General features: G+C 40.3%; 1 non-coding gene across 1 annotated transcript; it reads left to right on the forward strand.

Moving 5' to 3' along the window:
- The first annotated feature begins 8,199 nt into the window (after nt 1-8,199).
- LOC145065224 (small nucleolar RNA R71) lies at nt 8,200-8,306 on the forward strand. The gene has a single exon (XR_013688369.1). It is a non-coding gene; the product is annotated as a small nucleolar RNA R71 (small nucleolar RNA).
- Nucleotides 8,307-26,118: the final 17,812 nt, after the last annotated feature.

Below are 26,118 nucleotides of genomic sequence, written 5' to 3' on the forward strand. Positions count from 1 at the left end.
TTCAGTAGTACGGGCCCTATACTACCGTCCACACCGAATCAGTATTCACCCCAAGTTCTCCTCCTTGGATCCCAGATCACAAGTACTCTACATCTCGTTAGCATAGGCTACCCTTCGGCAGACCTCTCATAAGCTCCTCACTGCTACCTACTCACTCTCAAGCATCACACAGTAGTAGAAAATCTTCCTAGGCTAAGGCATCACAAATCAGGCCACTGTAGTCCTAATATGAGTACCTAGCCTACTTTTAGCATAACATATCATAACATATCTAAAAACACATAATATAAGGGTATTTTGGGAAATCACCGTTCGGGCGCTGGCTGATTATACACACTGCTTCCTTCTGCTTTCCTCAAATCCGTTCACTTATTTAGAAAAATTGTTTATTTTATGAAAAACTTTCTCAAATCCTTAGTTTGAGTTCAAATACACCCGAAGGTGCATCCGAATCCCTCAAACCAAGGCTCTGATACCAACTTGTAACGACATGAATTTAGAAAACAATTTTTCATTTTTAAATCATACTTTTAATCATAAAACAATATCAAAACATAATGTATCCAATGCCATCATCACAAAACAATTCCCAGAATCTCAAAACATAATCTCTATGAGTGTGTACGGATCATGCCGACACCTTCCCGCGATCCTCGCTAGTACCTGAAACACATAACACAACTGTAAGCATAAATGCTTAGTGAGTTCCTGATGTGTGTGAAACGAACTAGTTTTAAACCTACTTTTTAATTATAAAATGAACACACAAAGGCAGTGGTTCTATCAATTGTGGTAAAGCTAAATAGGTAGGGTATTGAACACAGGGAACGGTAAATTAAAACTAAAACTAATTTTATCTAAATTAAATAATAATTAGGGGTTTTCTCTATTTTTACAAGACTAGAAACTTACTAACTATCACTTAAACTAAAAACTAGAAAAGCAAAGATTTAACTAAGTTCAATAACGAGGACGACTTCTGTTTAGTTCAACTCAATTGATCCTATGGTTGATATTATGGTAATAGTGCAATGGATTAACTCTTTATTTGGCTACCGATTCAAGTGATTAGCTTCGCGTTCGCTGCACTAATCCTTAGTGAACAAACTAACTCAAATAGTGATCTGTTGTCTAATTTAATTGAATTCACTAGATTATTTATTCGGGTTAATTTAGACTTGCAATAGCTAACTAATTTGGTCCTTTAGTTAAATTCTTGTTGATGGTCATCACACAAGCTTACACATGAATTTACCTAATTTTCTTATTAATTCTAGTTTCATGTTCATTAATCCTAGACATATGATGAAGTGGTCACATAAAAATATGAGGTTGATAATTAAAAGATGTTCATGCTATTTAATTACCTTCCTATTAACAGAAAATTAGTTATCATTCACACACAAGGTTCTTTAGCAAGCTAAAATCAACAAAATCACCAAAATTGAATTAATCCTACCAACAATCAAACCATAGTCTCAATTTTGTATCCCCAAACAGAAGTTTAAGAGTTTTAGCTCATGATTGAGGTAATAAACAGCTAATAAACGAATTCTAATTGTCTAGCCATAATGGAAAACAAAAGATTAAGTAGAATGATGAGAATTTTCCTCAAATCTCCTTAAGAATTGGATTCTAGGTTGTATCTTCGATCTCTAGGGTTCTTCTGACTCTTCAATCACATCTATTTTCTCCAGAAAGGTTATAGAGGTCCTCACGTCGATCTGTGAAGTTATCTTTATAGATGCGAACCGACTCGTCGAGTCCATTTCCGACTCGTCGAGTCCACGCCTTAATTCCCGTACACGATAAGTCACAGAGTCTTTATCTTCTCGAATCTTCAATCAGACTCGCCGAGTAGTCGACCCTACTCGCCGAGTACGTGTTGTTTTTGGTGGTTTTCTTCTTCGTTCAATTCCCGAGCTCCCAACCGCTTCTCCTGCTTCCTTTTTCTCCCAAGCTTCACTTTTGGACTGAAAACACAATTCAAACACTTTTAAGTATCTTTTGTCCATGATATGCAATAAATTAGCTAACAAATGATAAAAATCTATACTTATTCTAAGGCTAAATATAGAAATATCAAAATACCCACACTTGACTTTTTCTTGCCCCCAAGCAAAATTGAATTTTTGCACATTAGAATCACATAGGACAACTCCAATCTAACCCATCCATTATGCCAAAATCGCAATGCATACATTTGTGTCTAAATTTTCCTAAACCCCCCAATATTCCAAATACTAACAATCCTCATAAACATTCACCCACTTATCCCGAACAATGCTCATTTTATGCATCCCTACGAATCCATCCGCAGAAAACCTCCTATCCTCAAGGTATTTTTGGTTGAGCAACCCAAGCATACGTAATCTAGAATTACAATTATGATACCACTATAAAGCTCTTTAGAATTCTTCGCTTCTTTGGCATTTGATCTTGATTTCTTTGAATTCACCTCCTTCTTTGATCTTTGGTATCTTCAACTTTTTGAATTTTCAGAATTTTTGATCTTTTGATCTGCACTTTGAAAGCTCAAAAAAAAAAAAATTCTTTAAACTTTTCTTGTAATTCCCTCTTTTTTTTTTCACATGTACCTCACTCTTTTTTATTTCACTCAAAACCCTACATGCTTAAGCAGGGGCGCTCAACTTCAACCTTTATTGGCTAAAATAATAATTTTCCTAGATACATTTCTGATACACGATGCTAAACATATTATATCCTTCGGGCTAAGCAAGGTCGTGTTTTTGTCCCATGATTTCACTGGAATCGGGAAGCCACAAATGCACTAGAACGTATATAGGCTCAAATAAATATTTGGGTCTTCATGCAATCATCAACATAATTCTAACATGGAATCCTAATTACTTTTACCAAAATTTCTAAGTTAAGTCCTAAGCAACATTTTTGGCAAAATTTTTAAATCGGATCTAAATTAGGATATTAAGATTCTTAATGAAATCAACCCCGTACCCCAAACTTATTTTATGCAATGCCCTCATTGCATATTATGGATGAAAAAAAAACATGAAATATAGAGAGAATCGGAACAAACTCCCCTAGGTAGCAGTCGCTAGGTCGATATCTCTTCTTTTCAGCTCCATCTTCAATTGACTTTAGACATGGGAACAGCTCATCCATGTCTTGGTTGTCAAATCGCATGTGGGTAGCTCCAAATATGCAGGAAAGATATTGTAAAATCCTTAGGAATGGATTGCAAAGATAAAGTAGTCAAGTGATATGTGCAAAAGCATCGAATCAACAGTCTTCACGGTGTAAAAATAAGTGACTCGTCGAGTCATATAAGCGACTCGTCGAGTATAGTCGCGGAAAGCCTCGAAAGTGTGAAAATATTTGCGACTCGTCGAGTCCGCTTAGTGCACTCGACGAGTCATCGCTGGGTGGAAAAATTCACGTTCTGCACTTGTTCCAGCTTTTGATAAATCTCATGAACTTCCCATAATTTCTAAAATTATTCACTCATGTCCCTTAGGACCGGACTCGACACCTTAACTCTAAACTTCTCCCTTTCTTGACTCCTTTCCACTCTTTTTTTCTTTTTCTTTCTCTCAAACTCTAAACCCTTTATGCAAGCATTCCTAATCGAAAATCTGAAAGTCACAAAAGCAAACTAAACATCAAGCATATAAATAAAAGTCTTACTAAGAATCTCAAAACACACCAAACAAAAATAAAAACAAAAATAAATTGTTCAACAAAGCATAAATAAAAGAAAACTAATCATCCTCCTCCTCATCATTGCCATATGCAGCTCCGCTCCCACCAGCTCCACTCCGTCTTTCATGAATGATCTCGTCCCAAGATGGTATATAAGGGAAGTTACCCCCATCAATGTGCGGAATATGAAAGTGATCAAAAAGCTGAATGTGGGAATCGTTGCTAAAATTGAGACCCCTCGCCATTTGATCTTTAAGTCGCCTCATCTCAACATTATACCAATCCATTGGCACTTAATCATTATCCACCGGAATCACCGGCGGTTCCTCTTCCACTTCCTGTGCACGTCTCGACCTAACCCTCCTTCCCGGTGCCTCGGGGCCGATTACCGGATCATCATGCGGGATAGAATAATGACCTCCCCCATAATCTTCAATAATTCTTGCCCACCAAAAAAGAATGGGATTAAAGGGAGGGGCAGGAATCATTGTTATCAAGTTCCATGCACCGCAGGTCATCAACCCATAGTAGTTGGCTAACCGGGTCACGAACATTCCACCGTTTATCTTGGATGTTCTCCGGTCCTTGACCACGCCCTCCGCCAAATAGGAGGCCAAACACCATGCAATGTTGCAGAAGGTGTCGGGCGTGATGATACTCCAAAGATAAAATACGTCAAGATTGGAAACCTTGTCGTCATCCTTTCTTTGATTGATTGTAGTGGAGATAAGACGGTGGATGAGACGGTGCATGGGCGACCTAATGCTCCCTTCTTGGGCCGATTTTGGAATATATACTTTGTTGGAGATTGTGTTCCACCAACTAGTACTTGTAACACCATCTGGGAACACCTGATGAGATTGTTCCAAGAAGGCGTGGAAAACAACAGTAGTGACCAACGGTTGGTCATAAATCCCCAACCGGCATGCAAGTTCAATGACAGAACATTGACGGTATTCACCCCCAAGACAAAAACTAAAGCTCTTGGGGTGGTAGCAATCATCTCCTCCTCGGAAAGATACCGTGGAGAAAAATTCCCAGCAAAGTTCTCGAAATACCGACTCTTGAATTCTGAAAACGCGGCTCCACCCATCACATATAATTGTCTCCTCATCGTAAGTAAATTCCTTCAAAAGATAAGGTGCTAACTCTTCCTCATACTGGACATTCTTTAACCAATCCCAGTTAACCCTATTAGGCACATAAATCTCCTTCTTCCTGATATCAGCCAGCTTCTTCCTCCATCTTGTCATTGTGGAAACAGATTCAATCTGAGGAAAACTTAACCAAGGAAAATCTCCTTGGTTTCCACTTGAGCTCTGACCCCTGTGAAACATATTGTTCCTGCAAAACAAAGAACAAACAACCTAGAAAACACAAAAGATCATCAAAACAGATTCCACCTGGGTCCCCGACAGGACTCGTCGAGTCCATGAACGACTCGGCGAGTCGTATGAACTGCGCGAGTCAGTCGACGGGTCGATCGAAATTCGACCATGAAAACTCCAAATTTTTTCAAGGGTTTTGTCCATGGACGTTCCTAAGATGTATTAGGGCAAGAATAACCACCCAAAACAACACAATTGATGCAAAATCAAAATCCTAAAAATTCACCAAATTTCAAAATCGGGTATTCTATGAAATTGACACCTTAGAACATCTAAAAATCATGGCTTAAACAGAATTATGGAAGAAATTAAGTACCTTTGTTGATAGAATTCGAGAATCTTGAAGAAAAAGTGAAGACTTTGATGAGTGCTTGAGAGAGAAGGCAAATGGGGGCGAACGGCGAGTATGAAGTGATATTATCTCATTAGGGTTAAAAACCTAGTTTTACCAGATGTAAAAAAAAATTATTAATTAATTTTTTTCTGTAAATAAAACCGACTCGTCGATTCAAGGTCAGACTCGGCGAGTCTGGTCGCGATTTTCAAACTCATCTGGAATCTGAATAGACTCGTTGAGTCACTTGCAAACAATTCAAAAATTATATCATTCATTTCACCCCACACTCAGCTCATACGCACTCTCAAGTAGTCATGTTTGATGATTTAGAAGATGAAAATAAAATCCTAAAAACGAAAATCAAACTAAAACGAGAAAAAGGAAGCAAACTCTAATAACGGGTTGCCTCCCGCCAAGCGCTTCTTTTTAAGGAGTCGTTAGCTGGACTCCTTCCCATCTACGTTTCTTCATTTTCCTGCATTGGGAATGCGCACTTTATCTTTTGTGGTTTGTACTTTGTCTTGTAAGCTTGTATCTTCTTCTTGTAAGCCCGTCTTAATTCTTCTCTCTTTTTGCTTGTAACATCATCTTCTGCTGCATGACTTTCCCTTTTTCTCACCTTCTTCTTCTTTACCCCATTCTCTTGCACCCTCTTTTGCACTTCCTTTTCTTTGAATTTAATTACTTCATAGTTGGTGAAAACTCGTGCTCGAGGTTTGGTAATATGTGACTTAATGAATGGGTTCTTAGCATCATCTCTCCTAACCCTTGCATTTTCCTCTTCTCCAAAGCTTGCCTCATCTTCAAGTGGAATGTCTTCATTTTCTTGCATTATTGTATCGAGGCATGCTACATGAATGTGTTGAAAATCACCATTCATTTCGCCTTCTGCTGCTTGATCTTCTAAAGAATTATGGAAAATATTCATGTCCAGAACATGCAGTGAGCTGGTAACAAGTAGATCAAAATCATCCAAGTTGCTGGGATTTTCGAATAGACTCGTTGAGTCCGGGAAAGCAACTCGGCGAGTCGTAGCGTATTCCTCACATCCCACTGTGTTTTCTGAATCAGTTCCTTTCAGCAGATTCTCTATCTCCTCCAAGTCTTTTTCAACATCTTCATTTCCTCCAAAATATAGCAAAAACTTACTTGGATCATCTTCTTGCAAGAGTGAAAGTTCTTTTTGAAGTATTTCATCATCCAAATCAATGAATGAGATTTCTTATTTTCTTCCTTCTTCTTGCTTTATCTCTGGTAGAGCTTTAAACACTACTGACTCGTCTCCTACCCTTAATGTTAGTGTGGACTCACATACATCTATCAATGCGCATGCGGTATTCAAAAATGGTCTCCCCAAAATAATTGGAATTTCGGGGTCTTCTTCCATATCAAGTACCACAAAGTCCACGGGGAATATAAATTTATCCACCTTGATGAGGAGATCTTCACAAACACCTCTTGGATGAATAGTCGTCTTATCTGCCAAATGGATCTTCATATTCACAGGCCTTGGCTACGGTAAATGCAGCTTCTTGAAGAAAGAAAAAGGCATTAAGTTAATACTTGCACCCGAATCGGTCAACGCTTTAGTAGCAAGTATATTTCCAAATTGACAAGGAATTGTGATGCTTCCCGAATCGCCCTTCTTTTCTGGTAGTTCACTCAACATTATCTCCGCAAGTTTAGCTAAATCTTTTCTAGCAGCAAAGAGACCCTTTAGCAAGTTGAAATACTTGGGTGTTTGAAGCATCATTTCGAGAAATGGAATGTTGACTTGAAGGGCGTTGACATGTTCCATGAATGCTTTATATGCTCTAACCTTTTCACCAGGTATGGCTCTGGTTGGGAATGGCAAAGGAGGATTGTTGGGATTTGAGGAAACAACAGATTTGTCATCAGGGCATGGACTCGTCGAGTCCATTAGAGGGACTTGGCGAGTTAGGTCGGGTTTAGCTAAACTCGACACTTCTGTTGTTTCTGCTTGCACCTTAATTGAAACCTTATGTGCAGGGGTCATAGGAGTAAAAAAATTTCCATAGCTGGAGGTTATGGCATTCACATTCTCCATTCTCGGATTATTCTCGGTTTTACTTGGAAGTTCTCCCGGCCTCCTCTCGTTCACTTGATGTGCAAGTTGTCCTAGCTGTTTCTCAATGTTAAGAATAGATGCTTGCTGATTCCTAAGTATAGTTGTAGTTTCTTGTATTGCAGCATCATGATCATTATGTCTTTTCTCGAATGCGGCTATAAATCTAGTGAACATTTCTTCTAAATCGACTCTCTTTTCCATAACTGGTTCTTCCTTTTGATAGAAACCCCTCTCCTTCTGCTTGTATTTCTCTTCCTTTGCTGTTTTATATTCTTCGTACGGGAGCCATTCCTTCTTGGGTTTCCACCAATTCTCGTCGTATTTGTCCCCGCTTGAGTAGAATACTTGCGCCTTCTTGTTTCCATTTTCATCCAAGTCACAATCCTTCGTGAGATGAGGTCCTCTACAGTTTTCACATCCAACTCGAATAGCATGGATTGTTTGATCCATTTTTGTCATTCTTCCATCTAGACTATCGAGCTTAGCCATCATCGCCGCCATGCCATCATTGGCCGAGTTTACTACCCCCCCGACTTACTTCATTTCTTAGGTTATGGTATTCTCTAGAATGTTTAGAGAATTCTTCAATTAATTCCTTGATTACTGGGGTTGGCTTCTTTGTGAGCGGGCCTTGTGAGTCGAGCAATTGCCTTGTGGTAACATTGACTCCATCATAGAATATGGAGACCTCTTGTTGGCTATTAAGGTCATTGTGTGGGCAATTTTTGAGAAGACCTTTGTACCTTTCTCACGCTTCATAAAGGGACTCTCCGGGTTGTTGCTCGAAGTTGGCAATGGCTTTCTTCAACTTGGCTATTTTAGAAGGCGGGCAAAAATGGTCTATGAACTCTTCTTTCATTTTAGCCCATGTGGTGACCGACCCAGGGGGAAGTGACTTGAGCCAATCCTTTGCAGCACCCTTGAATGTGACTGGAATCATACGAAGCGGCTGGGTCTTGCGTGGCACATTTGGTACATTGAAGTAGTCAGCCACATCATTCACTTCATCCAAGTGCTTGTAAGCATCTTTGTGGTCTTTTCCATAGAAGGGAATCTCCTTGAGTTGAGCGAGGATATGACCCTTAAGCTTAAAAGTGGCAGTCGCAGGAATTACGGGCTGCACAAGTCCCGGGCCGCTGTCATCGTGCATCCTCTTCTTCCATTCCCCCATGGGGACTTCGTCGATATCAGCCATAGCGATAGCTAAATCGTCCTTAAAATCAGATTCGTGCTCGTATGTAGGTTCTTCTTCTTCCTCAGTCTCATACTTGGTGTTTTCCTTAATCGGGTCTTCGATTGCTAAAGAGGCGCTGGATGCTCCTGATTTGCTGCTCTTCTTCTTGCTGGAAACGGACTTCAGGTTCTCTAGTGGCGAATTCTTTGAAGAAACGGATTCTCCAACAACTTTTCCTTTGTTCCTCCTTAGTGCGGATTCCGGGTCTTCGAATGGAGGGACCAAAGGTGTATCAGATCCTCGGGTCATGAAACAACTGCAAACAAAAATAAAAACGCGTAACAAGAACAAAAATAAAATAAAAATTAAAACTATGAACAACGATGGACTCGCCGAGTCGACATGAGTGCACTCGGCGAGTTCAAGGCAAAAACAGAAAAACTCTAATTAACTACCGATTATCAATAACTATACTAATTACTAAATTAACTAAAAAAATTAACTTTGTGTAAGATAAATCCCACACAAAGGATCGATAGAACTAGAAATTAGTGCTAATTTAGAACCGCTCCCCGACAACGACGCAAAAAACTTGATGTGTGTGAAACGAACTAGTTTTAAACCTACTTTTTAATTATAAAATGAACACACAAAGGCAGTGGACCTATTAATTGTGGTAAAGCTAAATAAGTAGGGTATCGAACACAGGAACGGTAAATTAAAACTAAAACTAATTTTATCTAAATTAAATAATAATTAGGGGTTTTCTCTAGTTTTACAAGACTAGAAACTTATTAACTATCACTTAAACTAAAAACTAGAAAAGCGAAGATTTAACTAAGTTCAATAGCAAGGATGACTTTTGTTTAGTTTAACTCAATTGATCCTATGGTTGATATTATGGTAATAGTGCAATGGATTAACTCTTTATTTGGCTATCGATTCAAGTGATTAGCTTCGCGTTCGCTGCACTAATCCTTAGTGAACAAACTAACTCAAACAGTGATCAATTGTCTAATTTAATTGAATTCACTAGATTATTTATTCGGGTTAATTTAGACTTGCAATAGCTAACTAATTTGGTCCTTTAGTTAACTTCTTGTTGATGGTCATCACACAAGCTTACACATGAATTTACCTAATTTTCTTATTAATTCTAGTTTCATGTTCATTAATCCTATACATATGATGAAGTGGTCACATAAACATATGAGGTTGATAATTAAAAGATGTTCATGCTATTTAATTACCTTCCTATTAACAGAAAATTAGTTATCATTCACACACAAGGTTCTTTAGCAAGCTAAAATCAACAAAATCACCAAAATTGAATTAATCCTACCAACAATCAAACCATAGTCTCAATTTTGTATCCCCAAACAGAAGTTTAAGAGTTTTAGCTCATGATTGAGGTAATAAACAGCTAATAAACGAATTCTAATTGTCTAGCCATAATGGAAAACAAAAGTTTAAGTAGAATGATGAGAATTTGCCTCAAATCTCCTTAAGAATTGGATTCTAGGTTGTATCTTCGATCTCTAGGGTTCTTCTGACTCTTCAATCGCATCTATTTTCTCCAGAAAGGTTCCAGAGGTCCTCACGTGGATTTGTGAAGTTATCTTTATAGATACGAACCGACTCGTCGAGTCCATTGCCGACTCGCCGAGTCCACGCCTTAATTCCCGTACACGATAAGTCACGAAGTCTTTATCTTCTTGAATCTTCGATCAGACTCGCCGAGTAGTCGACCCTACTCGTCGAGTCCTTTTTCTCCCGAGCTTCACTTTTGGACTGAAAACACAATTCAAACACTTTTAAGTATCTTTTGTCCATGATATGCAATAAATTAGCTAACAAATGATAAAAATGTATACTTATTATGAGGCTAAATATGCAAATATCAGTTCCCCAAAAATACCACCTACAACACATACGCCTTTCCAGGCCATAACTCTGTGGGACCTTCAAGTCCAAGTGTCTCAGGGGACTTCCGTCCCAAATCCCGGTAGACCTTCCGGTCTTACCCGTATCGATGTTTCGGTCCGTAACCTCCTGACCTTCCGGTCCATATCATCTTGACCTTCCGGTCCTTATCATACATAACATACATAACACATACATATCACATTACAACATAGAAAACATACATCTCATAGCATATAATACCTTCCGGTCACACATAGGTACCCTTCCAGGTACAGTATAGTGAGAAGACTCACCTTGAATGAAGTCGGATAAACTCTCGTGCTCAACATCCCTACCTAGCCTCCTCCTATCATTTAAATAACATTCCCGATCAATACTCTCTCATAGTCTTATCCCTAAGGATTGGGTAGAAGACCATTCTACCCCTCCCAGAATTCTCTTGAATCAGTCTTGACCAAAACCCTAAGGTCAACGGAAGTCAACGGTAAAACTTTGACCCGACTCGTCGAGTACACATGGGCGACTCAGCGAGTCCATGCGGTTCCTCTGAATCCTTCTAGCCTCACTTGGCACGTCGAGTCATCCCCTTCACTCGACGAGTTATGTCTGTCACAAATCCCGGAGTAACCCCGACTCGACTCGTCGAGTCCACTTATGAACTCGGCGAGTTGCTTCCATGATCACACTCAAATGACCTTCTGAGGTCAGATTTGCTTCTCTAACCTATAGATCTGACCTTCCCAAGCATGATAATCACGTAAAGGTTCGAACTTTAGGCCCATGCATCACACTATCATCTCTATATGCCAAAATAACCCTTAATATGATAACATAGGCCCCAAAATCATAAAGGATTGCATAAAGCTGAAGAATAGGGACTCTCTGGACCTCTTAAGGTCCAGATCTGATGATATTGTCACAAGGGGACATCACACACACTAGATCTCTTACCAAAAAGAAGAGAGGAAACCCTAGATTCATGAAATCTATTACTCAATGAAGATGGACATGAATCCTTACCTCCCACAACAGCTCTAAACGAAATGATGGAAGATTTGAGTCCCAAGTCAGCCTATCTCGAAATCCTTCCTTTCCTTTGGTAAAACAAACCAAAGAATGATGAATTAGCACTCCTCTTGCACTACAAGATTTCTCTCTGCTCTCTAGGGTTTCTCAGGGGTGTAGTGGCCGCAAATGAAGGTCATAAAGGTCTTTAAATAGGGCACAGGCCCCGAGATTTAGGGTTTCTGCCGCCAGCACTGACTCGTCGAGTCACCAAGCCGACTCGTCGAGTCCAATCATTAATCCAGTCAGCGAATCGCGATCCTACTCGACGAGTCTTGGCGTCAACTCGTCGAGTCCCTCTCTATAACTCAAAAATAAAAGGTTAAAATAAAATACCTAGGAATCCGGATGTTACAATTCTCTCCCACTAGAATTAGACTTCACCCTCGAAGTCCCACTTGGATAAGTCTAGTAACCACAAATGCAAGTATCACTCGATTTGCAATCGTAGCTCTCAAAGACGCATGTCCTTTAGATAAGGGATCATATAGTCCTCTGTTTAGATATCGTGCTGACAATCTCATGAAACATTGTCATACTTATTGTCCAACAATTAGTTTCTCGATCTCAAATTCATTTGACATAGAACTTAATTGAACACATCAATTCAGTCCTGACTGGCCCCGACACATATGTCAAATCAAATCATCGAGGGGCCCTGATATCGCTTTTACCCTCTTAGGATAAAAGTAACAGATAAACTTCGACTTATACGCATTTACTATTCACTAATCAATCATTCACAACAATGCGTTTTATGACATCAATTTACTGATGCAGTTTCGCATTATCAATGCACAACTAATTAGTAGACAATAAACCATATATCTTGGTTTTAAGACCATATGATATTATCGTCTTGCGATCACTTGTGGTACATTCCATAAGGTGATTCCGGCAAGCGCAGGTTTATTCCAATGCTCAAATCCTTTTCATAAGCACTCATGAATATTATAACAAACCTTTGTTATGTCTAATACCTTTCAGACAATCTACACACCAATTCATGACAGTCTTCATTCATACCTACTTCCAACATATGAACGACTGTGGACCGTTTGAATAATTCGATTATTCTTAATAAACTCAATTATTCTAAAAGTCAAAACATGCAAAGTGAAACAATAGTTAAATGATTAACATAAGACAAAACCTTTAAATAATACTCCTTTTTTAATCATCAAATGTCAATTACATTTATCTATTACAAGTTTCCAAACTATCTAATCCAAACTAATATCGTCCTTCAGCCCAATGCTCCTAGTGTGCTGTAAGTGCTTAACCCTACTCAGTCCCTTCGTAAGCGGATCTGCTGGGTTATCCTCTGATGATATCCTCTTAAATACGAGGAGTCCTTCTTCTACTCGATGTTTAATAAAGTCATATTTTCTATCGATATGTTGAGATCTACCATGATCCCTCGGTTCCTTGGTCAGGGCAACCGCTCCTTCATTATCACAGAAAATTTCCATAGGCTCCTTTATGGTAGGTACAACTCCAAGGTCTCCAATGAAGTTCTTTAACCATATCGCCTCCTTTGATGCTTCGCTCGCTACAATGTACTATGATTCGCACGTTGAATGAGCTACGGTTTCTTGCTTGGAACTCTTCCAAGTCACCGCTCCCCCATTGAGGGTAAAGACCCAGCCCGACTGCGAACGGTAGTTGTCCTTGTCAGTCTGGAAGCTTGCGTCACTATACCCTCGCACCTTTAAGTCATCACTCCCTCCGAGGACAAAAAACCATTCCTTGGTCCTCCGAAGGTACTTAAGGATATTCTTGACTGCGGTCCAATGTGCTCTGCCAGGGTTCCGTTGATATCTAATGACCATGCTCAAAGCAAAGGCCACATCAGGGCGAGTACAAGTCATAGCATACATGATTGAGCCAACTGCGGAAGCCTAAGGTACTCGGCTCATCTTTGCTATCTCAGCTTCGGTACTCAGACATTGAGTCTTACTCAACTTGGCATTACTTTGTATCGGTAATTCTCCCTTCTTCGAGTTTTTCATACTAAAACGTTTTAGTACCTTATCCAAGTAAGTATTCTGACTAAGTCCTATTAGTCTCTTACTTCGTTCTCTCACTATCCTTATTCCCAAAATATAGGAAGCCTCTACGAGGTTGTTCATAGCGAAGCACTTCCTGAGCTAGGACTTAACCTCCTGTAGAGTCGGGATGTCATTTCCTATGAGTAGTATGTCATCGACATACAAAACGAGGAAGCTAACTATACTCCCACTGGCCTTGACATATACACATGATTCATCTTCACTTCGTACAAATCCAAACTCTTTGACTTTCTCATCGAAGCAAAAGATTCCATCTGCGAGATGCTTGCTTAAGTTCATAAATGGACTTCTCAAACTTGCACACTCTATTGGGATGCTTCGTATGGAAAAAACCCTCTGGCTGAGCCATGTAAACATCCTCAGCCAACTTCCCATTAAGGAAAGCGGTCTTGACATCCATCTACCATATCTCATAATCATGAAATGCAGCAATGGCTAGCATTACCCTAATAGACTTTATTTTAGCAACTGGCGAAAAGGTCTCATCATAGTCAACTCTGGGAGCCCTTCGCTACCAATCACACCTTATACGTGTGCACATTCCCATCCACGTCGGTATTCTTCTTGAAGATCCATTTGCACCCAACTGTCTTACGTCCGGGCACATTGTCAACCAAATTCCAACTTGGTTGTCATACATGGATTGAATCTCGCTGTCCATGGCCTCTTTCCATTTTGTAGACTCTGGGCCTGCCATGGCTTCCTTATAGCTATTAGGTTCATCTAGGTTTATTAGTGTACCATCACTAATATACGTGTCCCCTTTGGTAGTAATATGAAAACCATAAAACTGGGGTTGAACTCTAACTCTTTCGGAACGTCTAATAGGTAAGGACTCGTCAATTGGTTCAACCGGAGTTTCCTCCTCGGGTTGAGCGGCAGCGATAGAGGTTCCTTCATCACTCGACTCTTGAATCTCTTCAAGGTCGATTTGCCTCCCACTGTCTCCTTGGCTTATGAGTTCTCGCTCTCGGAAAATCCCTCTCCTCGCAACGAAGACAACATTGTCACTCGGTCTATAGAAGAGATATCCAAAGGACTTCTGTGGGTAGTCGATGAAAATACATCACTCACTATGAGGTTCGAGCTTGTCGTGAGTCTCTCGTCTTACGAAAGCCTCGCAACCCCAAACCTTGATATGTGCCAACGAGGGAGCTTTCCCTGTCCACATCTCGTGAGGTGTTTTGGCAACCTTCTTTGTCGGGACTAAGTTAAGGATATGGGCGGTAGTCTCTAAGGCATACCCCCATAATGAGATAGGTAGTGAAGTAGGACTCATCATGGAACGTACCATGTCCAACAGGGTTCGATTACGCCTTTCTACCACACCATTCAACTGCGGTGTCCTAGGTGGCGTCAATTGCGAAACTATTCCGCATTCCTTGAGATAGTCATGGAATTCAAGACTTAGGTACTCTCCTCCTCGATCGGATCGAAGCATCTTGATTTTCCTACCCAATTGATTCTCCACTTCTTGTTTGAACTCTTTGAATTTTTCAAACGTTTCTGACTTGTGCTTGATTAAGTAAATATACCCATATCTACTATAATCATCGGTGAAAGTCACATAGAAGCGGTTCGCATCCCTTGTGGTGGATCTAAAGGGCCCACACACATCAGTGTGTATGAGATCCAATAAACCTCACCCCTCTCACAAGTGCCAGTGAAGGGTGACTTGGTCATCTTTCCAAGCAAACAAGACTCGCACGTGTCATCGTCCCTAAGGTCGAATGACTCCAACACTCCATCCTTTTGGAGTTGGGCTATGCGTTTCTTGTTGACATGTCCAAGACGACAATGCCACAAGCATGCTTTATCCATACTATTGGAAGAATCCATACACAATACATCATTTCCTAGGTTATCTACAACCATAATAGTTTCATAAATTCCATTACAAGGCAATGCTTCAAAATATAAAACACCATTTAGATAAGCATAAATCGAACCATTCTCATTATTAAACGAATATCTAAATCCTTGTCTAAACAAACCATGAAATGAAATGATGTTTCTTACCATATCTAGCGAGTAACAACAATTGTTTAAATCTAAACCTAATCCATTACTAAGCACTAGAGAATACACTCCAATCTTGGTGACAGGCGACGATCTTCAGTTCCCCATGATTAGATTTATTCTTCCATGCTCCACATCCCTATTTCTTCTTAGTCCCTACAAATCAGAACATATGTGATAACCACATCCTGTATCAAGAACCCAAGAAATAGAATGCGATGAATCATTTGATTTAATTGTGTAAATACCTACGAAAGACGGCTTGATCTTTCCATCCTTGATGGCTTGCAGATATTCCGGGCAGCTTCTCTTCCAATGCCCTATTTTTTGGCAATAATGGCACTCTGCCTCCTTTGGGTTTAAGTTGGGCTTGGCAGGACCAAATTTGGTCCCACTAGAAGAGGAACCATCTTGGGACTTTCCCTTGTGGTGGCTCTTTGAAGGAGCCTTCCTCTTCTTGCCCCTCCCTTGCCCAATAGCCAAAATAGGAGCAGCGGGTGGAGTGGGAGTTTATACAACAGACTTGTCCTTGAGGTTGCTCTTAGCAGTCCTTAGGAGCCCTTGGAGTTTACTTAAGGTGACATCTTCCTTGTTCATGTGATAGGTCATCCTAAATTGGTTGTAGCACGAAGTCAAGGAGTGAAGAACGATGTTGATTACCAAATCTTCCCCAAAGTTAACATTTAACTTGCGAAGACGATCAACATACCTTTGCATCTTTTGCAAGTGCATGGTCAGTGACTCTCCACTTCCCATCTTAGCGGTGATCATGTTTGTGATGATCTCATAGTGATCTTGCCTTGCGCTTTGGTGGTATGTCTCCATCAAGTCTTGATGCATTTCGTACGGATACATGTCCTCATAGGACTTTTGGAGTTCGGGGTTCATTGTGGCTAGCATAATGCAATGGACTTTCTTTGCATCACGCTCATGGGTCTCAAAGACGACCATTTCTTCGGGAGCAGCGATTTCCGGATTGATTTTTTCAAGCTTCTCGTCGAGGATATATTCTTTGTCCTCATAGCGAGCAATCGTGCGAATGTATCTTAACCATTCGCTAAAGTTCGATCCGTCAAATGCCACCTTTTGACATAGACAAATAGAACTTTCCAATGAAAAACATAATGCTTAAGTTTCAAATGTATTGAGAATTCCTAGATTTCCTTTGAGATTCATTGAACTTTCCAATGGCATGTTTAAATCTTGATATGCCCCTCTCGTTTGTGACTGAGATGCCGAGGATCACAAAGTGGGTGTGAAAAACCATGCAGATGTACATGGTGCCCTCATTGTTACAGTCACCTATTCGATGTGCCGGTTAACCACACACGCTCCATCGAACTATGACTAATGATGAGTCACCCTTTTCCACCTTTGCTTAGAACCAATTAGTGTGCCGGTTAACCACACACACTCCACTAACTTCTTAGCAAGGGTGCAAAGTGTAATTTCATGGGATTGCATCAATTCACTTTTGCCTAAAGTAACTAGGATTGGGAATTTAAAAAACGTTTAGTTACTTTATATGGATTCATTATACTTATTAATGAAGAGAGGATTGCCCTATCCTACCCGTTCGGCTAACGACCCTCCACCAATCAAGGAAGCGGTGGGTAAGAACGGATACCCATTAAATGGCAATTTTATATGTCATAACCTTATACCCCCTGATAGATCGGCTTCGTGAATGAGGCCTACTAACGGTAAGACTAACATTTTATTTATACATATATATTTATTAATCTTGTAATAATATAATAGTATAGGGTGTATTTTAAACATTTCAAAATACTAGGGTTTTAATCTCAATTTAAAATTTTCAAAATTTAAGACCTTTTAAATTAAAATTTTCAATATTAAAACTCTTGATTTAATAATTATCTTGAATTAAACTATTAATTTAAAATTATTAATTCATAAAGGATTATTAAATCATAAAGGATAATTACCATTTAAACAATTAACTTATCCTAATCCCTCTAAATTTCGAAAATAATGGGATGGGATAATTCAAAATCTTTAATTACCATATTTAATCATTAAAAGATAATTACAAGATATGGGATTATCCAAATCCCTAAACTTTAGGATCTTATCTTGGGGAGGAGGCTAATTTCGAAAACCCTAGGGTTTGCAAACCCTAGATTTCGAAATCTTGGCACCAAAGGAAAGGAATTGAAAAACCCTTTCAAAATTTCGCAAATTAGGGTTTAGGAACCCTAATCTCGAAAATCTTGCCTCCTAGGGTTTATTGGCTATAAACCCTAATATGTCAAATTCATACAATTGTATAATACTAATTGAAAACAAGTTAACCAAAGGCTCTGATACCACTGATGGGTTTTGTACAATCAATCCTATGTGTGCATGCAAGCCTAGATTTGGATCTATGTTTTCACTATTAGATACACAACATTATGAACACATGAAGAAACCCTAGAAATCCCTAGTATTTTAGAAAATCATATAGTAGAATAGATCACATACCTCTTGTTGTTATATTGTAATAACAACTCAAATCTTCAAACCCTAAGTCTTGAAAGCAACTACCACAAGTGTAGTACCTCTAATGGCTCACAAACACCACAAGCAATTGGAGAGGCAATAGAGAGAGAAGAGGAGAGGTAGAAATCGGCTCTAGGAACCCTTAGGGATCAAGTGGACGATTTCTATAGCCTTAGGGGTCTTTATATAGGGTAGAGATTAGGGTTTCAGTCCTTATCCTTATCTAGTTGCTTGCCCACCAAGTAACCATAAGATAAGCCTTGAAAGCCCTTATCCTTGGACGATTTAAAGGATCCTTATCCCTTGAATTCGTCCAACCTATATCTAGGGTAACCATTGCCCTACTTTGCAACTATCACATAATTACAATTCAGCCGCTCTAGTTTAATTAATTACACTTGATCACAAAATTAATTCCTAATTAATTGTTGACCAATATTAATTAAACAAATATGATTTCTCCTTTAATATATTATTCTTATAATATATTAAAAAAATCATAATAACCTCTTTCTCTATTTAATTCTCTAGTCAAGTTGCTTTGGTGAAGGCAACCCAAAAGGACCATGCACAACCGGATCAAATACTTACCAAATATGGTTATGAGCTTAGACACTAATCCAACAAATACATCTCTGCTAGTCTCTCTGCAGAAGAGCTCTCACTGATAGCAAGAAAGTGAGCGCTCTTCGTCAGCTGGTCGATAATCTCCCAAATTGCATCGACACCCCTCGCGGTCCTTGGCAATTTGGTGATAAAATCCATGGAAATCTATTCCCACTTCCACTGGGGAACCTCAAGTGGCTGCAACTTGCCGTGTGGACGTTGGTGCTCAGCCTTAACCCTGCGACAGGTCAAGCACCTCTCAACAAACCATGCAACATACCTCTTCATACAGGGCCACCAATAATCTTTCTTCAGATGTAAATACATCTTAGAGGCCCCGGGATGGATCGAGAACCTCGATCTGTGCACCTCCTCCATCAAGGTGGTACGTGCCCCGCCTGTATACGACACCCAAATCCGACCTTGAAAGGTCATAAGTCCTCAGCTATTGGTAACGGAATCAGATACCTACCCAATCACCCGATCTCTCTTGCAGTTCTTTGGTCAAAGCCTCTGCCTGGGTCTCCCGAATGGTGTCCAACACCGAAGTCATCACCGTCAATCGTATACAAATGTCTCGAATCGGACCTCCTCCGCTGTCAACTGGAAAGCTCTCCTACAAGCCTACGGTGCCTCGGCCTTCACTGACCGTCCCTCAGTAACTCGTGCAGTAGCAGGAGTAGACCTCTGCACTGATCCCTGTAACAACTGTGGGCACTCGGCCATCCGATGGCCCGTTTGGTTTCAATGAAAGCAAACCATGAATTCCTGGGGCAATCCTTGGCTATATGCCCCTCCTTTCCACATTTGTAGCAAGCACCCGATCGACAAACCCCATCATGTCCCTTGCCGCACTTCCTGCAAGTGCGGCCCTTCTGGCCTCAGATCTTGAATCAGTGGGCTTTGCCCACTTGGCTCCCGGCTGAGACTATACCGGCCGCCGATCCTTCCCCTGAGACTCAGCATCCTCCTTGGCATGAGTCTCCAACTCAACCTCCCTCTTCTAGGAATTTGCATGGAGCTCAGCAAATGTCCGATAAGTCGAGTTCGCCATGAACTCCCAAATATCCCTCCTCAGTATGCCCAAATAACGACTCATGCATGCCTTCTCGGTAGACACCTGCTCAGGGCAGAACATCTCCCTCTCATGAAACTTCTTGGTAATCACACTAACAGAATCCGTACCTTGCTTGGGGGTTAAAAACTCCTGGGCCAATCTTTCCCTCTCCACCCGGGGAACATACTCATATATGAACATGGCGGTAAACCTCTCCCAGGTCACTTCTAAAAGCTCTGCAAGAGTGAAGTTTGCGGTCACGAACTTTCACCAATCCATCGCTCCTAAGCGGAGCTGGTTCAGCGCGAACCATACCTTCAGATGCTCCGGACATGAACACGTGTAGAAGCATCCCTCGATATCAGAAATCCATCTCATAGCAGCGATCGGATCCTGCGTCCCATCAAAATCTGGTGGCTTTGTGTTGCTGAACTCCTGAAACAAAAACGAGTCACCTCCGTGAGGCCTAGCAGCAGCTACAGCTGTAGTAGCTGCAGCAGCCGCAGCCTCAGTAACTGCTGCGTACTGCTCATCAAAGGTCTTAATCAATGTGGTCTTGATAGACCTAAACATCTCTGGAATCTAGGCTCGAATCGCCGCCGCCACCTCATCATGGATCATCTGACGAAGCTCCTCGTCACTCACGCCGCTCGTCTCAGGTCTGTGGCGTGTCCCAACCATGATGTCTCTGAAATAAACATAAAAATATCAGAGACTCACTCGAGCATACTCACACTCGATAACTCAACCCTACTTGTTCCCTGGTATCCTAAGGATTCTTACTGGACTGCGCACTGATCCCGTTTCTTTAGTAGTACGGGCCCTATACTACCGTCCACACCGAATCAATATTCACCCCAAGTTCACCTCCTTGGATCCCAGATCACAAGTTTTCTACATCTCGTTAGCATAGGCTACCCTTCGGCAGACCTCTCATAAGCTCCTCAGTGCTACCTACTCACTCTCAAGCATCTCACGACAATAGAAATCTTCCTAGGCTAAGGCATCACAAATCAGGCCACTCTAGTCCTAATATGAGTACCTAGCCTACTTTTAGCATAACGTATCATAACATATCTAAGAACACATAATATATGGGTGTTTTGGGAAATCACCGTTTGGGCGCTGGCTGATTGTACACACTGCTTCCTTCTGCTTTTCTCAAATCCTTTTACTTATTTAGAAAAATTGTTTATTTTATGAAAAACTTTCTCAAATCCTCAGTTTGAGTTTAAATACACCCGAAGGTGCATCCGAATCCCTCAAACCAAGGCTCTGATACCAACTTGTAACGACATGAATTTCAAAAACAATTTTTCATTTTTAAATCATACTTTTAATCGTAAAACAATATCAAAACATAATGTATCCAATGTCATCATCACAAAACAATTCCCAGAATCTCAAAACATAATCTCTATGAGTGTGTACGGATCATCTCAGCGCTTTCCCGTGATCCTCGCTAGTACCTGAAACACACAACACAACAACTGTAAGCATAAATGCTTAGTGAGTTCCCCAAAAATACCACATACAACACATACGCCTTTCCAGGCCATAACTCTGTGGGACCTTCCAGTCCAAGTGTCTTAGGGGACTTTCCGGTCCATATCATTTTGGCCTTCTGGTCCTTATCATACATAACATATATAACACGTACATATCACATAATAGCATACAACACATACATCTCATAGCATATAAGACCTTCCGGTCACCTAGAGGTACCCTTCCAGGTACAGTATAGTGAGAAGAATCACCTCGAATGAAGTCGGATAAACTATCGTGCTCAACGTCCCGACCTAGCCTCCTCCTATCATTTAAATAACATTCCCTATAGATCTAACCTTCCCAAGTATAATAATCACGTAAAGGTTTGAACTTTAGGCCTATGCATCACACTATCATCTCTATATGCCAAAATAACCCTTAATATGATAACCTAGGCCCCAAACTCATAAAGGATTGCATAATGCTGAAGAATAGGTACTCTCTGAACCTCTCAAGGTCCACATCTGATGATATTGTCACAAGGGGACATCACACACACTAGATCTCTTACCAAAAAGAAGAGAAGAAACCCTAGATTCATGAAATCTATTACTCAATGAAGATTGACATGAATCCTTACCTCCCACAGCAGCTCTGAACGAAATGATGGAATATTTGAGTCCCACAAGTCAGCCCAGCTCGAAATCCTTCCTTTCCTTTGCTAAAACACACCAAAGAATGATGAATTAGCACTCCTCTTGCACTACAAGATTTCTCTCTGCTCTCTTGGTTTTCTGAGGGGTGTAGTGGCTGCAAATGAAGGTCATAAAGGTCTTTAAATAGGGCACAGGCCCCGAGATTTAGGGTTTCTGCCGCTAGCACTGACTCGTCGAGTCCAATCATTAATCCAGTCAGCGAATCGCGATCCTACTCGACGAGTCTAGGCGTCAACTCATCGAGTCTTTCTCTATAACTCAAAAATAAAAGGTTAAAATAAAATACCTGGGAATCCGGATGTTATAATCTTGGATTTAGACTCCCACGCTTTCCGAAGCGTATCAAGTCCTTCCTGGGCGAGACTTTCCATGGAACACGGTCTCATATTGAGTTCCTTCTGATCGAATATATGCTGAAGGCTCTTGTGGTCTGTGAAGATGGTGCTCTTTGTTGTCGATGCACATACGAAACGATACATCTTTCTTCTTCATGAACAAGATTGGTGCTCCCCATGGTGAGAAGCTTGGCGTAATGAATCCCTTCCTAGAAGTTCGTTAATCTGACTGGAAAATTCCTGCATCTCTGCTGGATCTAGACGATAAGGCGGTTTGGCTACTGGGGTAGCCCATGGAACTAAGTCGATTCGGAAATCGACATGATGCTGTGGTGGTAAACGATGGGTTTTGAGCATTCTAACACTCATATGGTGTACATGCAACCCTATAAACCTTGAATCTTTATTTTCTCTAATATACATGCAAATTTGATTTTTCAAGGTTTACTTCCTAACTAGCGTGGTATGGGGAATATGTAATATAAAACTAGTAGAAGTACATACCTTTTTGTTGCTTGGATTCCTTGATGACTTTGTGAGCCTAGCACCCCAAATGTTGTGCCTCAAATGCTTCACACAACACTACAAGACCTGGAATTACTTGAGAGAACACACTTTCAATTAAAAAATCGGTTATGCCCTCTTAGACTACTCTAGGTGCCGATTTTGCAAGCTATAGGTTCCTTTTATAGTGTTGTCACAATTAGGGTTTACACATGAATGCCCTTAATTGTCATGACTCTTCATTTCTAATGATCCATGGGTTTGTAACTCCCATGAACTATCCCTGGAGCTCCAAATGGTTATAACCCAACTCCATGAACCATGGATTCTTAATCCACCATAAAAGATTAGATGATTGTCATAAAAGATTAGATGATTGTTATAATCAACCCTATATATTTAATTAGCCTAACTTTGATCACCAAATTAATACTAAATTAATACTTGATCAACACTAATTAAATAATACTATTATTAATATATTAGAACTTATAATATATTAATAATCATAAGTGTCCTTTCTCTCATTTTTGTCTATCCAAGTATTGCAATGCCATGCAATCCAAATGGACCATGCCGGGTCGGGTCAAGTACATACCAAATAAAGTTATGGACTTAAACACTATATCCAACAGTCTCCCACTTGGATAAGTCTAATAACTCTATTTGCAGATATGACTTCAGGATCCGAATAGCAATCGTAGCTCTTTCAAAGTCTCTTGAAACTGAGATGATGATGATACACCATTTAACATAAGTGATCATATAATCCTCTGCTCTCAAGACATTAGCCGGACAAACACATGGAACTTGATCTTACATATTGTCCAACATTTGTTTCTCGATCTATGATTTGTTTCAACATAGAACTAAATTGAACACATCAATTTGGTTCTGATCGGGCCTGGTACATAAGTCAAAACCAAATCATCGAGGGGCCCAGATATTGCTTTTATTTCTAGAAGGAACAGATAAACTTCGACTCATATGCTTGTACTGACTACTTGTTGAATTATGCACAAAATCACGTCTTATAAAAACGAGTTACCAATGCGTTTATGTACAATCAATGAATAACCAACTCATAGTCAACAACTCATATCTCTAGGTTTGAAGATTTATATGATATTACCGTCTCACGATCACTCGAGATAAATCCCATGAAGTGATGCAAGTGAGCATGGGTTGAATCCAATACTCAGGCCTTATGAGTACTCATGAATGTTGCAGAAACTATTGCTTTGTCTAATGCACATTAGACAAAACATACAAGCCAAATTCATGACAGTCTTAAATCAATACTTACTCCCAAAGTTTGACTGACTGTGGAACGTTTGAATAATAACATAATTATTCTGGAAGTCAATTACATTTCACAAGTTTCAGGAATCTAATTATTGAAACTAATATCATCCTTCAGCCCAATGTGCCTTGCATGCTGTAAATGCTTAACCCTACTTAGTCCCTTTGTGAGGGGATCTGCTGGGTTCTCATCTGATGATACCCTATTTGCCACAAGGAGTCCTTCTTCTATTCGATGTCTTATGAAATGATATTTCCTGTCAATGTGCCTAGATCACCCGTGATCTCTTGGTTCCTTAGCCAAAGCAACCGCACTTTCGCTGTCACAGGAAATTTCCATTGGCTCCTTTATAGCTGGTACAACTCCATGGTCTCCGATGAAGTTCTTTAGCCATATCGCCTCCTTTGCTGCTTCACTTGCTGCTATCTACTCTGATTCACAAGTAGAATCAGCTACTGTCTCCTGCTTGGAACTTTTCCAAGTTATTACCCCTCCATTTAGGATAAATACCCAGCCTGATTGAGATCGGAAATTATATCTATCAATCTGAAAGCTAGCATCGCTATATCCTTCCACTCTTAAGTCATCACTGCCACCAAGGGTAAGGATCCAGTCCTTAGTCCTCCGCAGATACTTGAGAATGTTCTTTACCGCAGTCTAGTGAGCCTTGGCAGGGTTCCCTTGGTATTTGTTGACCATGCTCAAAGCAAAGGCCACATTAGGGAGAGTACAAGTCATAGCATACATGATCGAGCCCACAGCGGAAGCATATGGTATATGACTCATCTCTGCTATCTCAGCCTCTGTACTCAGACTCTGAGTCTTACTCAGCTTGGCATTACCCTGGATAGATAATTCCCCTTTCTTGGATTCTTGCATGCTGAACCTCTTCAACACCTTATCCAAGTATGTACTTTGACTAAGTCCAATTAGTCTCTTACTCCTGTCTCTCATTATTCTTATCCCTAGAATATAGGCAGCTTCTCTAAGGTCTTTCATAGTGAAACACTTCCCAAGCCAGGACTTAACCTCCTGCAAAGTTGGGATGTCATTTCCTATGAGTAGTATGTCATCCACATACAACACCAAAAAGCTAACTATACTCCCACTAGCCCTAACATATACACATGACTCATCCTCGCTCCTCGAAAAGCCAAACTCTTTGACTTTCTTATCAAAGCAAAGATTCCATCTGCGAGATGCTTGCTTTAATCCATAAATGGATTTCTCAAGCTTACACACTGTATTAGGATATTTTGCATCGACAAAACCCTCTGGCTGAGCCATGTAAACATCCTCAGCCAACTGTCCATCAAGGAAAGCGGTTTTGACATCCATTTGCCATATTTCATAATCATGAAATGCAGCTATGGCCAACAACACCCTAATAGACTTAATCTTCGTTACTGGTGAGAAGGTCTCATCATAGTTAACTCCCGGAGTTTGAGTAAAGCCCTTTGCTACTAGTCGCGCTTTGTAAGTGTGTACCTTCCCATCCATGTCGGTCTTCTTCTTGAAGATCCAATGGCACCAAACTTTCTTTCGACCTGGTACATTGTCAACGAAGTTCCAAACTTGATTGTCATACATGGACTGAATCTCGCTGTCCATAGCCTCCTTCCATTTAGCAGAATCGGGGCCTATTATGGCTTCCTTATAATTATTAGGCTCATCCAGATCTAACAGTGTACTATCACTGATAAATGTATCACCTTCAGTAGTGATGTGATAATCTTAATAAAATTAAGGTGTGTTCCTCACCCTAATGGAACGCCTCGGAGGTACAGACTCATCTATCGGTTCAACAGGAGTTTCCTCCTCAAGTTGGTCGGTAGTATTTTGTGACAACC

Source organism: Lactuca serriola, chromosome 7, assembly GCF_051521515.1.
Source record: "Lactuca serriola cultivar US96UC23 chromosome 7, Lser_US96UC23_V15, whole genome shotgun sequence".
In the NCBI taxonomy this organism is placed as follows: Eukaryota; Viridiplantae; Streptophyta; class Magnoliopsida; order Asterales; family Asteraceae; genus Lactuca; species Lactuca serriola.